Source organism: Canis lupus, chromosome 31, assembly GCF_048164855.1.
Source record: "Canis lupus baileyi chromosome 31, mCanLup2.hap1, whole genome shotgun sequence".
NCBI lineage: Eukaryota > Metazoa > Chordata > Mammalia > Carnivora > Canidae > Canis > Canis lupus.
The window spans coordinates 35,323,791-35,339,308 of record NC_132868.1 but is presented as its reverse complement, the minus strand read 5'-3'; the positions used below and the strand labels follow the sequence as shown (position 1 = coordinate 35,339,308).

General features: G+C 38.1%; 1 long non-coding RNA gene and 1 pseudogene across 2 annotated transcripts in view; both read right to left on the bottom strand.

The window, feature by feature from the left end:
* Window positions 1-376: 376 nt before the first annotated feature.
* On the bottom strand, window positions 377-1,377 carry LOC140622355 (non-histone chromosomal protein HMG-17 pseudogene; annotated as a pseudogene).
* A 6,355-nt stretch (window positions 1,378-7,732) lies between these two features.
* The window catches only part of LOC140622453 (uncharacterized), a 34,147-nt gene continuing 26,361 nt past the window's right edge, over window positions 7,733-15,518 (bottom strand). For both annotated transcript variants that reach the window (XR_012022219.1, XR_012022221.1), the window contains one exon: window positions 7,733-9,395. This is a non-coding gene — a long non-coding RNA (uncharacterized lncRNA). The remainder of the gene's footprint in view (window positions 9,396-15,518) is intronic.

Genomic DNA, 15,518 nt, shown 5'->3' with positions numbered 1-15,518 from the left:
TTTTTCTACACTACAAAGCATTTGTGCCAAGGTGGCTAATGTGTGTCAACATCCAAGAGTCCCTCCTTCCGAGAACTAAGAGGAAGTTTCTTAAAATTAGAAGGAAAAGGTGTTTTTTTCCCCACTATCAGTCCAACTTCGGGGGGATTCTATTAGTGGTAAATGCCCTTCCCCCAAAACAAAATTGAAGTGTTCTGTGTGCTAACAACATAGCCAATGTACATTCATCTACTGGAACCAATTAAAAAAACTGAAAGCAAAATAAAATCTTTAACAAATCGAAGTAGGTTACTTACATATTATTTTTTCAATGAGACCTTCTCTGATAACAGTCTTTGAAACTATGCTCAACCCACTCTGAACTCCCAATCGTCCTTTAAAAAAGTAAAACATAATTCTGCATTTTTATAAAACTGGATAAAAACAGTAGTTCAAGCTGCACAGTCACCAGAAGTACACAGTTATCAAAAATGCACACACTTCTCTTGGCATCTCCAGCCCCTTCAGCTTTCTGTGCCTGGTCTGTTTGGCATCTCCATTTTCTGCAGAGTTATTCCCCTCCTGGCCAGCATCAGCTTTCCCCTTTATCCCTTTGGGCACCTTCTCTCCCTTCTTTGCAGGGGCCTTTTTAGGATTGGGTTCTAGCTTTGGAGGGGCAGGTGTCACAGATAACCTTGCAGATTTTCTCTATGGCTCATCCTTCACCTTGGCTTCACCTGTGGAATCCTTCACGTCAGCCTTTCTCTTGGGCATAGTGGCTGCAGCTGGCAGGACTAAGGCGTTGGACTCTGTGATGACGTGGTGTGGGTTTCGGTCGGTCATTCTTGTCTCTTCTTCACACTGCTCCAACTTCAGAACTTTTGAAATTTTACAAAATTTGGCCAAGTCTGGGTAAACACTTCAGTGTTTTCATTCTTTTTCTGTTTTTGTGTATTTATATTACTAGAATGTAAACTTCATGAACATAACCCACATAAAATTTTTATTGCTTTTCTGGTCGGAGAAGAAATAAGCTAACACTTTTTAAAATATGCTTTTGATTTTAGGACTTTGCTCAAAGTATTTTGCTTTCCCTAATCATGGTCATAGATTTTAAGAAGTGTGAAGTTTTCATCTCTGAAAATGTAAGGCAATTAGAACTTCACATTTTCAGAATGCCTGGTATTAGATCTAGGCTTACCGTTAATTCATACCCTCCTCACGTGTTTATTGAGTTATAGTCAATGTCATGCCTTGACAGTATTAGCAGGTGTCCTCATTGGTCTTATGCTCTGAGGTCCTCACTGATCTTATTTTCTGAGCCAGACATGGAACTAGTGAATTCAACCAAGTTGAATGTTACAAAAAGAGCAGTAACAGTGTGTCATGGGGGCAAACATTCAACAGAGTGACCACCCTGAAGACATAATATTTAATTTAAAATGTGAAGGCTGAATTGAAGTTATCTAGCCTAAGGGTGGTAGAACAAAGCATTCCTGGTATAGGAAGTAGCAAGTTCAAAAGTCTTGAGGGGATAGAGAACTTGGTATATTTCCATTTTTTTTAAAGTAAACTCTATGACTGGCGCGCTGGGAGCAAGTAGCGAAGTAGTAGATGATGAAGTCAGAGAGATTAACAAGACCCAGACTATACGTAAACGCTTGAAGACTATTTGATTTTGAACTTAGAGCCTGATAAGTCTTGCTTTAAGCAAGGAACGACATGATCAGAATTGGTTGGAAAAGTGGCTCTAGCTGCAAGGGAGAAAATGGGGTTAATATGACCTTGGGAGACAACTTAGGAGATATTTGAAATATTTCAGGTGAGAGACAGTGGTGACTTGGACTAGGGTGGCATGAATAGTCTCTGAAACAATGGGTTATTTGGAAGATAGAATTGCCAGGACCTGTTGATGGATTGGATTTGGGCGTTGAAAGAGATAGTGTCATCACGAATGGCTGAAGGGCTAAATGGTGGGCATGCATAGTAAGATGAGAGCACGAGGCTGGATAAAGGGGAGTGTGGTCAGTCATCTACTCTCTGTGATCCAAGAATTCACACAATTTCCTTCCCAAATCTGCTTTTTATGCTGAAATTTAAAAGCAGAAAACCTAGAAGTTAGAAAGATTTTACAGGTAATCTTCCCAAGGTATATATTCCTAACAATGTGCAGGGGGATGATTATCCAGTCTCTGTTTCACTGTTAGCAAGAAATCATGTTCTAGAAATACTGCTGCTTATCCATCCTCCCTTCTAAAAGAATTTACTAGCCTGTCCCAGCACTTGGCTAAAAACCTTGACTATACTGGTAACCAGTAGAACCAACCCACTTAGCACAACCATTTGAATTAGGTTTGAAAAAACTGGGTTCAAGAGGCTCCAACAAAAATCTTGTTGGAAGAATTTGAACTATAAGGCCCAGAAATGACAGCGATACTGTTGGAACCTGAAACACTAAGGGAACCTTGAGATGTTCATAGAGCGGTCGCTGCAGCAAGCCAGGGCTGCATGCAAGTTGAAATGAGGGAGAAACCAGAAATTTCAAGGATCAATGCATTCTTCACTGAGAAGAAGGTGGTGAATTTAAAGAGACTGTGTGTGGTTCTGGAAAGAAAGAAATGGAGAGAGGAGATACCTGACACTGTTTTGGTTTCCAGGAAGACTAGTTGCACTGACTGCAGTTGAGTTCTATCAGCATCTCCTTATTCTCTTTTTCTTCCAAGAATCACACTTTTTAACAAATATGCTAGGGTGGGATTTTGTTCATTGCAACCATCTGATGCTGGTCTTTGATAGTCTCACAGAGAAGAGTGTTCTCATTTTTAACAGATCCAGTGCAAACAATTTTTTTCCTATACATTGAACTGTATCTTTCTTCCTGCAGCTTCTGGGGTCCCCAGAAACCATGCTGAGCAGTCTAATTCCTCTACTGTACCCCTGTCCACTGAAGAGGGGGTGCCTCCCCTCCAAGTCTTCTCATCACAAAACGTCCACAGTTATTCTAAGTGTTCCTGACACTATTTGACTTTCGGGCCTCTCCCCTATTCCGTCATGCTCATCTGAACACCTTATGATTTGCCAATCCTTTTTAGAACAAGGAGCCCAGAACTGCCCAGAACACTTCATGAATGATTCGACAAGCTCAGAGCAGCGTAAGGCTATAGCCATCCATCGCAACTTTGCAGTTAACTAAATCCCTTTTTGGAAAATTTCTGGATTTGAGTTTTGGTTTTGTTTGTTTGTTTGTTGTGTTGTGTTGTGGTTTAGCAAAAGTGAGTCTCTAGAAAAAATACCGCGAGAAGATAATTCCTTTGGGTTAAGACATTGTTGATTGGTAAAATAAAAGTACCCTTGTATGTCGCATGGCAGGTAATGACATTTAGTTGTCAGCAGCTACTCAAACCTTAGCTTTTGTCTTTCCAGTGGGTCAGCTGATACCTCCCTATCAAAATGAAATGTTATACACTTGGAGAGAGGAAAGAGGATTCCCGAGCCAGAATCCATGCTGCCATTCATGGAAGTTGGAGGGGAACTAAGCCGCTCAGTTGCTGCAAGCCCCCCATCCGACTGGCTGACTTTGCAAGAGGGATGATATGAGGAAGGACAGTAAAGGAGAGGTGGAAAGATAAAACAAATAAACAAACAAAAAAACAAAAAAACAGTTCAGTTGAGGGTAGCAGTTCACTGCTGCCAAGGCACTGTCCACGGTTACTTTGAGATAGCCAGCTGCCGTCTTGAGATTAGTCCAGGCATTGGAGAGGAGAGGGAAGGCCATGTCTGTACTTCTGGTCATGCCTGGCTGCCGTTAATTAAAGATTTTTTTCTAAAAATTTTAAAGATCTTTAAAATTCCTGTGGTCGTGTGTAGATCTGTTGGTCTCTGCAGCCAGGCCTCACTAACTGCTACTACGCACCCCCCTCAGTACTTCAGATCGTGACACTTTAATATCAGATCCCCACAGCTCCTTATGAAGGAGAGTCAATGACTGACTGTTAAAATACATTTTCTTTTTGTGTGTGTGGGAAACTAAGAGGCAAAAGTGAGAAGGCTTTTTTTTTTTTTTTCCATAGTTATAGATGACTGCAGGGGCAGAGCCAGAAATAGACACCCCTTTTTCATACATAGTTCAATTTCCAGCCAGGCCGAGCCCTGCCAATTGCAAACTGATCCGGTGTGTGCTGGCAATCCGTCCGCATGCAGTAAGTGATCATGTGCCACGCTCTCTGCAGAGAGGCATTAGCCTCCGCATCTGGCCAAGGTGGCCTCTTCTAGTAGACTGGCTGCTGGACCATGGCTGGAGCTAAAGGAAATCCAGGGTTTCTCCCTATCTTTCTGGGTCAACTTGGCTTGAGGGGGTGGGGGGGGGGGTTGGCACCAGTGCTCTGTTACTAGAAGAAATGGAAGTATACCTTCTCAGGTCTGTCCTAAACCTTCTCACGTCTTAGAGACACTCTCTGGAGCTCTAGGTTTCATAAGGTTACAATGCTTAATCTCAGTAGGGTTATCAGTCCTGTCATGTATTATAAACCCTCCAATCAAGGCAGTGGGAAACAGTGCTTCTATTTAATACCCGGAGAAATGGTGGAAGTCAGCGATTGATACCAACACAATGATGGGAAAAAGTGTCCAGAGGTGCTACTCACATAATCTCATTTTACAGCATCTTGAAAATTCAATAGAAAGGACTCCACTAACAATACCATTACACACTACTGATTATTGTTCTCAAATGTTCCTAAAGCCCTAAAAGCATAACTTAACAATAAAAATGCTCTATAAATACATCCCAACAATGTACGCAACTGTATTTTTTTTCCTTTGAAAACAAAAGCACGAGTGTTAGTCACAAGTCATATAATTTTACTTTAGTAATTTCTCAGCTAAAAGTGCATTATCATTTTCTAAACATTATAAAATCACAAATGAAGGAGCTATTGCTTGACATCGGAAAGTATTTCCAAACAATTTAGAAAAGGTGGAGAATATTGCACATGGGGTGAATTGCCTACTTAATATGTGATCTTTCTTGGGAGACATTTTGTTTGTCACGAGCTCTATGTTTTTTGCAAATGCATTGGGGGAAAAAGCAAAATGTCCTTGCAAAAAGCATTTATAATTTTCAAATTTCCTGCTTCAATGTGTCAATAATTCTTGGTTTTATCTTTTGCCATTAAAGCTTTTGGAATAAGTATATTTTTCAAATGAGTTAAAATTGTAGGAAGTTACTACTGTATCCTGTCCAAGAAACAAAAAAACAAAACAAACAAAAAGTTGAGAGCCATACATGCAAAATATGCTTCAGCCCTTGAAAAAAGATTTCAAACTGGTTTAGAAAAATATATTTTATGCTTCCTGTTTGTGCTCACACCATGGAACGAGGAGGGGATACATACAACTAAGAAAAAAACGCTAATACTATTTCCCCCAAAAATCATATTATTTCACCTCATGATGGAAAGAACTATTTTTTTACAAATAAATATTTTTTACTTAGCAAGTCAAAATTAAATTACTAAATTAAATTACTAAAATATCTAACACTGATAATTTTTTAGTTTAAGTTTCAATTTAAAATTACTTTAATACTATTGATAATACCAAACTATTAAGTGAGGAACATTCTTAAAATGATTTTTAAAACCACTGGGGAAGTCCATGTCCTTTTAAATAATTCATATTTATATCAATACTCATTTTCAGAGTATCATGGAATTCCTTAAGATTTGCTGACTTAAAAGTATAATGCAAATTAAAATTTAATAGCAATTTAAAAATAAAATGTACATATTTAATTTTTAATAAGTTTTAATATATTTTATGTTATTACATATTATTCTGTGTCGTTGGGAAATCTGGTGTATTATTAAAATGTGTCTAGAATATTTTTTCAAAGCTGATCAGGAAAGCTTTCTAAAACATGTTTTCTGCTAAGGATCTGAAATACTACCACCTTACATTTTATTCAAATACCTTTGAAAATGATTATTTTCGGCTATCTTCCTAGATGGTGATTTTACATATTTCAGTCAGATTTGTTTGCAGTTTTCATAAACAACATTTATTGGAGAACGCAAGAAGCATCAGAAGTTTTAACTCCCTCAAACACAGTAAAATGATCAAACGTTTGGAATAGAAGTAAATTGTAAAAATGTGTCTTAACTGAGACGCTTTGCCCTAAGGAACCAAGACTTTGTGTTTGATGATTCTTCCATAAACCTGAGTTTATTTTAAAGAATTGATCCTTTTATTGTTAGAAAGTTGATGGAGAGAGAATTCCACTCACAAGTTTTTCCACTAGACACTATAAAATTCCATCACAGCCGCTCGTGTTTTTGGCCTCGGCAGGTGAACCCCACAGCTGAATATTGCCAGATCTTATTTTGAAAAATTGTGTTGTGTCTACAGGATGCAAATCATCTCATGAAAATTCAAGTCAAATGGAAAGCCTGCTTTGGTCCTAGGTGCTCCACTGGAGTCGAACAGTGAGAAGACCAAAACTCTGACGGGACATGAAAAAATTTATGGAAAGAAAAGACTAAGAAAAGTGAGGAGAGGAGGAGAGACAAGAATAAAAAGAGAAAGCAAAGAGAGCTAGGTTTGATCTGGAAAGACAGATTCCGTGACATGCTGCTTCATGCCGTTCCACGCAAATGGTGTTGCCTTCCCCGTAGCTGGTCTACAACCTATAATATACTCTATGTGATTACCCTTGTTGGGAATATTTGACAGTTGGTCAATTTTTCAGTTTCTCATTTTTTCTCTAGCTAGAAAGCAATGTTTTAATGCTTTTCTCTTTGCTAAAGAAATTAAGACTGTCACATATCAATAAAGAATGCTTTTCTAAACCAGGCGTTTGTACATTTTAAAAAAGATACTAGAGTAAAACTTTTATTAACCTGAAAAATATGGGGGGGGCGGACTTTTTAGAGAGCTGGATCATCCTTGATGACTCTTAATTATGTAAAAGCTGGACATTTTCGTTTACACCTGAAATTCTTACAATGCAAAATTATTCTGTACTGTTTATTTATATTTACAGACACTATACCTACCTAAACTCTCATTTTATATTGGTTTACATTAAAACTCAAATGAACTATGTATTCACTTTACTAGAAGTTAATGTGAAAAGTAAAAGCAATAAGGGACTCTATATCAATAGGAGGCTTATGTGAAATTCCGTCTTGTATGTGCTTTATCTTTCTCAGGACAATGGTTCAAAATCAGCGTTACAACCAGCAGGAGAAGAGGAGAATTACAAACTAAAGAATTCTAAATAATTCATGGATGTGCATGGAAATAATGTTTCAAAACTCAAGTCAGAAGCAGCTGCAGGGGGAAATTTTTTTTTTTTTTTAAGTCACAGTCAACAACAGTCATATTATTTCAGGTTAGCTCACACCATTGTGTGCCTTTACAATGCAACATTTGTACGTTTCCATTGGTTTGGGAAAGAAAATTTAGAAGACTCAAAACACACAAACAGCAAATATAAAGAATCCTTTCTAGTTCTCCCAGACAGTATGACTCAGTAGTAAGAAACACCATTCTGCTTGCAAAATCTAGTCTAAAACATGATTCTATATTTTCAAAAGTAAATCCAAACCTTGGCCAAATCTCTTAGGCGAGTAAGGCCCCCTTTCACAAAATAAATATAAAAATAAGACAAGTTATTGTTCCTGTTTCTTCCCCATTGTTTATTTCACAAATGCCCCTTATCTTGACATAGGTTTAAGATAAGGGTCATTGGAGACACTTGACAATAACAGAAAAACCACTCATTATCCAGGTAGGTCATTCACAATTCTAAGATTGAACAATGATGTGGAAGCAAATTATTTATTTTGCATAATATCGAAATCAGAAGTGTGAATGTAGCAATGGAAAAAGGAAAGTAATCAAAACTATTTGAGGATAAACATTGAAGTAAAACAGGATATTCTTTTAGATCTCACTTGGAAAGAAGACAACTGATAACCATATAAGTGGAACCATTCATCCTCAATTTATTTAGATTGGTTTTGCTCCAGCCCCCTTTTCATGGCAAGAACTCATGTTCTAGCTCCCTGGACTCACATAAAGATAATATTTATAAACATATTTACTGGATCGAGGTATAAAGGAATCTAAATTACCCTAATATCTCAAATAAAACAATAGGTCATAGTGACCTAAATGCTTTATGGAAATAGTGTCTGTGATTTTATAGATTAAGCAATACATTCTTGAAAGTAACTTTTAAGTTAATATTTTAAGATTATTTTTGCTAAATACTGTCATTAAGTGAAGATGATGCTGACCCTGTAATTAATTGGGGTAAAACAAACATTGTCCATCCTTAACTTTCAGGAAAGAACTAGTTTCTTTTGTCACATAATGAAAAATTTCAGGTTTGTTTGTTAATCTCTCTTCCTTCGACAGTGTATGTTTGACCCTTTTGAAATCATGAGGTTACAAACAGTATATTTTGAGGTTTTTAAGAGATCCTGAACAGATTAAGATAATTTATCTTGTTGAATGCTAACATGAATTATAATATTTTAAGTAGTGGTTATTCCCAATCAAGATTTCTTTAAATTTCCAGTGAAGATTTAGCTAGATTGCAAATAAGCAGAGTCAGAACTCTTTAAGTACACACCTGAAGTTGCAATTTTCCCTTTCCTTTTTTTTTTCTTTTTAATAGTCACAGGTATTGTTTCCTGCTTTTACTTGTTATCAGTTCTGATACCCCAAAACTATCCCCATGCAGTTGATTCATATCGAAGCCAAACATTTCATGCGGTCTGTGACTTCGATTAATCAGCTCTCCCATAAAATTACAATTTAAAAACAATGCCAACTGCCGCCCTCCACATTGTAGTTCACAGACAAAAGCCATAATGTAACATGACTTGGCAATAGAAGGATGGTGAGTTGGGGGAGGTGGATTTGATCCCGACTTCATTTCTATTTTGACCATCTTGTTATTGACTGGATCTGCGTTTTCTAGCCTATTAGCTAATACGTGCACGACACCAATGAGCCACCTGCACCTCCTTCTTTCCTTTTTACCATGTCTGGGTTTTCTGGCCTTTGTATTTCTCAGTCCTGGGGGTTCTCTCTCAGCTCCATCTCTGGCAGTTTATGGGGAGAGTGTGCCGCGAATGAGATCTACAGAAGCTGCCCCGCACGTTTATTATCACATGAAAATTCACTTCCATTTGCACAAGGGCCAGGAAGATCCAGGAGGTTTCGTCTCCTCCACTAGCTTTCATCTCTCTGCAGCAGCTGTCTGGTGAGCTCTGTGGTGAGATCTCATGCAGGATCTGAGAGAAAGTGTGCTCTGATCAAACTGGAGATGTCAACTCTTGAGTGCAAAAGTGAAAAGTCTGCCTTCCAGACATAGGCGCAAAGATCGGCGAATGACCAGCTACGCTCTGCCAAAAATCAGAAAATGATTTTGAGTTATGTATATGCTAATTTCCATGTATCTCTGGCTTGGTCTGAGAAAAGTAAACATGTAAAAATAGACTATACATAAAAATACACATATAAATAAAAAAATGAATGTTATTTTTCTGTTAGTACTTTTTAGAAATTGGCTGACGAAGGGTGATAACTTTAGATTGGACTCCACTAACTGCAGCGAGCAGTGTTTTGAGGCTTTTGCAGACAGAAGAGCAGGGACATAAAAAAAATGGTTATTTGGTCAAATATTTGGTTTTAAAAAGAATCATTTATTGGTCTAAAACAAATGTGAAAGCATTCAAGGAAATAGTTACATATTCAGAAAACTAGTTATGATTGGGGCACTTGATTCAGTGAGACTGGAGACTTTTTCAGCTTGATTTTCTTTCTGGTTAGGGTTCAAGGAGGGAGAACTAGAGCTACTTCCACATTCTCAGAAGTAGACTTACCTATTTTCTGCCCCCGAAGATCTAAGAAATCATTCAATTATTCTGATTATATTTAGTGGTTAGTAAGATTTTTTTCTACTCCAGGTCTTAAACTGTTGTGTGTCTTTTTAGTTGGAGCTTTAGCTCATGAGCATCCATTATAGTTATTTCCTGCCCCCTGCCCCATTTCTATTTTCTAATTGTGTTCATGAAGCAAAAGAAGGGAAGGCCCTTTTTGCCCCTAAAGAAAGCTGTAAATTTCGAAGTCTGTTTTTATAAATTCTCTCACATGTATCCAGTCACTATTTCTCATCAATAGCATATGTACAGATACAACAGCCCACGAATGTGTCTGATTATTGGGCCATCAATTTCACTCTTACCAAATAAAATAGTTTGACTTTATTATTTACATGATTCTTAAAATATGTAGGCCACTGACCACACAAATAAACATGTGCTTTTGGATCAGTAGAAAGCCTGGTGTTTATGAACAGCGTTCTTTGTATTTTTAACAATATCTGGCACATATAAGCAAAACTCTTTACTGAAACATGGAGCCTGGATATTTGTGTGCTTCGTGATCTATGCTGGGCAGGGGCCCCAACCTCTGCTCTGTAGCAGACCAGAGTACGAAAATCTGTTATTGCAGTTTGACATTTTCTTTGCATGATTAGGTCAGTTGGTAAGTCTCCACTTTGCAGTTCTTAGAAGCCCAGATTTCCTGTTACCATGCAATGTGGTTCTGATTACAGCCGTACCGAAGCCCAGACGTAGTACCTGTGTTCTGCAAGCACTTCCACCTCTCATTTTCCATGTTAACATGAACAACTTATTGACCCTATCCTCTTCTTTGCCTGCAACGGTTGGGGAGACTGAGAATCCAAGGGGTCATAGTGAGAAAACAGAAGGCCGAGTGTTACCCACATTCCAGGTTGTGGAACAGTGCTCCTGAGCTGGAGAAGAGAACCGTAAGGAACTCAAAGCAAAAGTGTTTTTCTCGTGAAGAGCCATGGCTCATCTGTTTTGTGCTTTAATTCTGTCACCACAAGTTCAGTTGGTGAGGCAGCATGAATGATCTTCCAAAGGAACACCTTCATCGACCGTGCAAGCCTCCGGTCCTACCCAATATTGCATGACGAATCTGGTCCATGGCACTTTCTCTGCTCACCTGACTCACACAGCTTCTTGCATAAGCTTGCATAAGCTTGTAAGCTGATGTAGACAGCTTCCGAACTCACCTCCTGCCTTTCACTCTCACTCCCCTACCTCCCCTTCCTCACAGTTGCCTGAATTTTCTTTCAAAAACGAATGCATTTAAATAAGATTGCTCCTCTCCTCTGCCAGGGTCCTCCACCGACTTCTCCACTTCTCGACTTCTCGCTGCACTCTGATCAGGTTTCACACTCTCCTCTGTGACTTCAAAAGCCTGACATGATCTGGGCTGTGCCATTTTCCTGACCTCAATTCTTGCCACTGTCCTTTTTTGCACACTGCATTCTATGCAACAATGGCTTTCTCCCTAATTCTGCCTTGAAGCCTTTGAACGGGCTGTTCCTTCTTCTCGAAAAAAGCTTTCTCTGCCTCATCACACTACTGACTCCTCATTCAGCCTTTAGATCTCAGCTGACCCATCATGTCACTTAGACGACTCTTCCTGGGCCTCTGATCTACAGAATTCTTTGAGGGAGTCTCCCTCCACCATCTATTTTATTTCTTGGACAGCCCTCACTACACTTTAATATTATCTAGTTGCTTCATTGACTTACTAGTTTATTTTTTGTCTTCTTATAGAGGAACCATGTGCTTCCTGGAGAAAAGGGACTTGATCTTATTTTCGGTGGGCTGGTTGCCTGGTGCGGCAAAGCCACCCAATACCCTTGTTGTTGGGTGGATGGATGAAAGACCAATCACTGAGTTTATCTAAGTCCACTCACCAGAAAAGGCTTGGGACTGGTTTCAGAGTCTTAATCTACCACAACTAACTTGAGGCACATTAGTTTTCATTCCCTTGTTTCTACACTTGTCTTGATTCTCGCCAGGGTCCTACATTCATTTAGTTTCCATCACTCTTATTCATTTAGTTTCTAGTAGCACCCAACACAGGCTAGGGATTTTATGATTGTTAGTAGAACTGCAATCTGACATTTTATTTTAACCAAGATGAGCAACCTCATATTGCCATGTAACTTCTTAACTCTGCTAAAAAAAAAAAAAAAGAAAGAAAGAAAGAAAGAAAGAAAGAAAGAAAGAAAGAAAGAAAAAAAAAGTCATTTTCTAAACATAAAGAGAGTAAAATTAGTAACAACGTTCTCCCTGTTTTAATGTCAACACTGTACACTTCCAGGATTCCTGAAATGTGAAGGGTAAGCAAGCTGAAAGATAAAAATAATACTTGGAGCTTTTATAGGAACATCTTTCAAAGAGGTTTTGCATATTACTGTATCTGTTTACATGGAATTTCTTTAAGGAAGTGTTCTTGCATCTCCTTTTTGAGACAGGATTAATGTTAGGTGACTCACCAGAAGCCCTGGTGAGCCAGTAGTAAAGGAAGTACCTGTGTTTCTAATCTCCCCCCTCCCGCCCCCCCCACCCCTCCCTGCTCTACCTTCCTGCCCCTTTGCTGTTTGAATGTTTTTGCTATTTGATTCCCTTTTTTTTTTTTTTAAGTTCAAATTTACTTTCTCGTTTTCAACGCATTATTTAAAAGTATCCACAAACAAAAGCAAGCCCTGGGAATGGAAAGAGAGTGGTATTTGGGGAATAGGAAAGAAAGGGGATGGGGAGAGACTGTGATAAGAATCAGGAAATCTCAGAACTTCAAGAAACCTCTTCACCAACCAGAGCAAAGGCCAGGCCAGGGCGAGGCAATTCCTTTTCAAAGGCAGCCGGAAGGAAGACCGGAAATGACCACTGCATATACTCATCATTTATGGCAATGCCTTGCTTCTGAACCATTCCATGAGCCACACCCCTGAAGATATTTAAAAGCTCTGGCTATCAAACACAATTTGATTGGCTGCTAAAGACTTATTTTCAGATGTGATGGATAAAACAGAGGCACTTAACTTCCTTTTCTGCTTTTACATCTCCATGACACATCTTTTTCCCTTTTTCTAGGAAGGATAAAATGCACTTTTAAGGGGAGGTGGAGTCATAGCAGACCAACAAGGGTGGCAACGACGCCTGTTCTGATTTCACCAATGAAAACCATAAAGTACAACTAATGGGCAATTACTCAGAGATTTAGGCCACTGGTGGTAAGCTGGGAGAGGACTCCCCCCCCACACCCCCACACCCCTGCCCCCAGCTGCTTTGCCTTGCTCCCACTACCACAGCCCAACTCTCAGTTCCAAGTATAGGCAGGGAGAAAATGACAAAGCCTTGAAATGTTAATTTTCAAAGGCATCTTGTGGATTTTTTTTTCTTTTCATCTGGAAGGGTTCAGGAAACACTGTGAAGAAATAAACAAGCAATTGGGGAAAAGGGCTTCTTCCATGCTAAGAAAAAAAAAAAAGAAAGAAAAAGAAAAAGGAAGAATAAAAAGATGCCGCACTGTGGGGCTTAGAGAGCGCAGGGGTTTATTTACTCCCCTAATTCCTCTACACCATTCAGGACAGTGCACTGAGCCTCGGTGAGCCTGTTTCCATCTTTTGAGAATACTATTTATTTTGAAGTTTGTTTTGAGGTCTGATCTAGTACTAGGTTCATAGGAGACAGTCAATAGCTGATAATTTTAAAAATCATGGAGGCCATTTGAACAGGGTCAAAAACAAAGAATTGCTAGTAGCTTAGAGTAGGAGACACAGTATTCTTCTCCAGGTCTGCTGTAACGGGAAAGCTACCACTACATAGGAGACCTTCAGTTGTACAGAGGCCACATTCAGAAAACAAGAAACAAAAAACCCTTTTAAAAGATATCTCATTGTATTAATTGTAGGTTAAATATGTGTCTGAAAAATCAATAATGAGAATATGAATTAGTGTATCTTAGGATATCCAGAAAAAATGATTTGGATGTCAGGTTACTGGCTTGTTCATGGGAAAAAGAGGTAAGAAGGATCTCTCTCTAAAAGCAAGGTTATTTATGTTATGAAGTCAATCATTGGAATGTTTTTTAATTTTTTTTAAACTTTCACCCAGTTATATTAGCAGCATACAGACACAACCTGCATATACTCTGGTAGCTTGTTGTTATGTATTTTTCTTTCCTATTATTAAGGTAATGTAGATAACCTAGATCACGTTTTCTTACACTGTTTTCACTGCAACTTGCTATGTGAAGAGTAAACTTCAAACTTCTTACAAATTCACTAAAACAACCTCCAAGTTTTTCTAAGGATTTTTTTCGCCAATAATAGTAGCTTTTGGTATTTTGTTTTTTACTGATTTATAAGTAACGTGTGTTCATAGATTAAAAGCAAACAGACACACATGCAGACTCTATAGGAAAGTTCTATAGAAGTAAGAAAACATCAGCTATGAGCCCATTACTCGGAGATAATTGCTTTCTGGTGCTTATCATCCAGACATTGTGTAGTCGTTCCCAGCTTGCTCCGAAATGAAATCATGCTATGATGTTTCAATCTCATTTTAACTTAAAATACACCATAGGCTTTCAACACCAGTAATCATTCATTTTTATTTGTATTATATTTAATGATTTACATGATAGTCCATTTGTATGGATATACTCGAATTTATTAAAATAATTTTCCTTTTTAAACAATTTAAGTTTTCTTTCTTTCTTTCTTTCTTTTTTTTGCTATTAAAACCTATAATTGTATTGTCTGTTTTCATAGGATTAATTCCTAATAGTGAAATTTCTAGGTCAAAGGAAATTCATATTTCAAAAAGTTTTTGGTATATATTTTCAAACTGCCCTCATGAGAGTTGTTCCTAGTGTTTGGAAGTGGCTTCTCTCTCTTGTGAACACTGGACATTATAATTCTTTTTAATCTGTGCTTATCTAGTAATAGAAAAGTACCCCACTTTAATTTTCATTTGTTTACTGTTAAGCATGAACAACTTTTTCATATGTTTGTTGGGTGAGATTCTGCTTCTGTGAATTGCCTATTCATGCCCTTTGTCTATTTTTCCACTGGCCATTCATCTTTTTTTCAGCCTGATTCTTCATAGTGTCTTGCATATTGGGGCTATTGCTGGTCATTTTGTAAATTAATGATTTTTAAATTCATTTTAGCAGCTCACAGCATCTGGAATCTCAAGTAAAAAATGGCACAAGTTTGTATGGGGAAAGAAGGGTGGGGGAACATCAAGAAATAGGATGGGCCTTAGGGAGAGATCCAGGGTATCCAAAATATTATTTGAAATAGTAGCTAAATTGCAACATGAGAGAGTTGGATTGCACACAAAAATATATTTCCTAATAGTTAACATTTTAAAGTGTTGGCCAGATTCTAGAGCAGGATGTCAAGATCTTCCTTCATGGGACTTTGCAAGTGGGTTTCACACCTTTTTGTTTGGCTTGCATATTGCAAAAGGATGGGCCAGATGACTGGTCAAGATGTGCCTTTGTCCAAAGTACTTATTTTCTTTTATTTTTCAGATATAAACTTGAGATTCGTAAATGCCTTAATCCCAGGCTCTTTTTAGTTATCTTACCAATGCTATGTATACTGTCCTTCCTAAGAAATGAGAGAT